Genomic DNA, 2,431 nt, shown 5'->3' with positions numbered 1-2,431 from the left:
TTTGGGTTCGGGTCAGGTTCGAGTTCGGATCGGGTACAATTAAAATCTATATCCGAATCCATATTCATTTAGTATCGATATTCAGGTGCGGATTCGAATAAAATTTCGGTTATCCATATCAATCAACATCCCTACACACACACTCACTCACACTCTCTCTCTCTCTCTCTCTCTCTCTCTCCATGCCCACGCACCCTCTCTCTTCCCCAACCTAACAATATTAAATGATAATTAATTTTTATAATAATAATAATAATTGAAAATTTATTATTAAATAATAATTTTTAATAATGATACTAATAATAATAATAAATATTATTATTAGCAAATTATAATTTTTTATTATTATTGCTATTATTACTATTATTATTTCTACTACTATTATTAGTACTTAGTTTGACTATACAAGTTTATAATAATAATTAATAATAGCCAATAAAAATTATATTTATTAGTTTAAATTATTATTTAATAATATTATTATTTACTGATAATGGATGTGTGATTAATTATTATTGTTATTATCTTTATTATTAATAACTCCATTAGTTATTAACTATGAACTATAATTATTTGATTATTATTGGCCGATAGAGTCAAACTAAAGTACTATTAATAATAGTAGTAGTAATAATAATAATAATAATAATAATATTTATTAATTATTACTTAATAATAGGTTGAGGAAGAGAGAGAATGTGTGTGTGAGCGGGGAGAAAGAGAGTGTGTAGGCATTTGCGCGGGTGTGAAGGAAAAAGTTTAAAATATATCAGTTATATTGCTGATATGCTGTCTTTCAATCAATAAAATTATTTTCTTTAGATTAATTCGTCTCATCATAACTATTAAAAAAATATTTTTATTTTACTTTTTTTCCAAATAAGAGATGATTGGCTTCTTCGATATGAGAGAGAGAGAGAGAGAGAGAGAGGGGATATAAATTCATACCTATTAATTTTGTGTTTAGATAAAAATTAGATTGTTCTTAAAAATAAGAAAAAAATTATTTGGATAGATAACATAAAATAAAAAAAAAAATAGTAGGTAATTATAAATAGAAAAAATGATACGAATTCATTTTTCCTAGTATTGCTTATGTTAATTTTTTTTGCTTTTTTTTTCTTGTGGAATAATTGCATCGCTGTTCTCCAATCTCTTTTTAGTTATAGTTATGCATTCTTTTACCCCTTACAAGCCCGTGCAAGTAGATTCACTAATATTTTACTATTCATTTTAATTTAGTTTTTATTTATAAGAGCTGGAATAAACTTGATTCAATAGAAATTACACCAGCTGTAACATTGTTTTTACTAACCTAGTTAAGCAGCCGCTTTTCGCTGAGGATAGTGACATGCGGCGTGGGGCTGCTGAAAAGGGAGAAAAAGAGAAAAAGGTGGCAAGCACGACGTCTCGTGGAGGAGTCGTTATTCTAAAATCTAGATGTGGCCTTGCTTGACAGCTGCCAATTTGTATCTAACTTCTCATTCAACTCGCTTAGAATCAAGTATGATAAATCTAAGCCATCCGTCCTAATCAGCGTTGAATATATTTGTCCTAATCTAGTTTCTTTATTTTCTTTGCGTTTTAAATTTTATTTTACTAATTTAGTCTCAATTTTGATTGGATTAAAATCAATAAAAGATAATTTTATAGAATTTACGTAATTAACACCTTGTATTGGTTTAAGGATATAAAAGAGGGAGATTAAGAAGGTATAACCTCATCCTAAACAAATATATTCGGGGCAGGGGGTGACCAACTTGTCCTATAGAAGCAAGATGGCAAAAGGTCTGGCTGGTCTGATATTTCGCGTTTCAAGTTCGAAATCTAAGTTAATTCTATATTTTTTAGGCTAAGTTTTAATATTGCTAAATAAAATAATGAAGCAGATAGACATGATAGCTTATTTCTCAAAAAAAAAAAATTTATGGCGGGAGGTGGGGTTGTTAAACCCAAAAAGATTATCCCGGAATAATCCTTTTGAGAGTGGGTTAGGAGAGCGAGAGATCCCACCTACCATGGAATTGGGGTGCGGATATAACTAATATCCACGCCCAATTTAATTTTTAATTAAATTATATTATTTAATAAGTTAAAATTGAATTTTTAAATTAAATTTAATATTATTTAAAATTTTTAAATTAAAAAAATTGCAAGCTTAAAATTGATATTTAATAGTTTTGGAAATTATTAATTAAAATTTAAAATTATTATTTTTAACTTTTAAAATTAAACTATTAATGATTATTTTTATAATTGAAAATTTAATCCGTTAAGAAATCAACAATTTGAACTTTAATTTTTCGAATTTGAGATTTAAAAAATTTAAATTATTTATTTTGAATTTTTAAAATTTTTAAAGTTATAATATATTAAATTTAAATTTTTAATATAAATTAAAAATTAAATTCAAAATATAAAAATCGCAATA

Source organism: Ananas comosus, linkage group 3 (assembly GCF_001540865.1).
Source record: "Ananas comosus cultivar F153 linkage group 3, ASM154086v1, whole genome shotgun sequence".
Lineage (NCBI taxonomy): Eukaryota > Viridiplantae > Streptophyta > Magnoliopsida > Poales > Bromeliaceae > Ananas > Ananas comosus.
Note: the sequence above shows the minus strand (reverse complement) of the source record.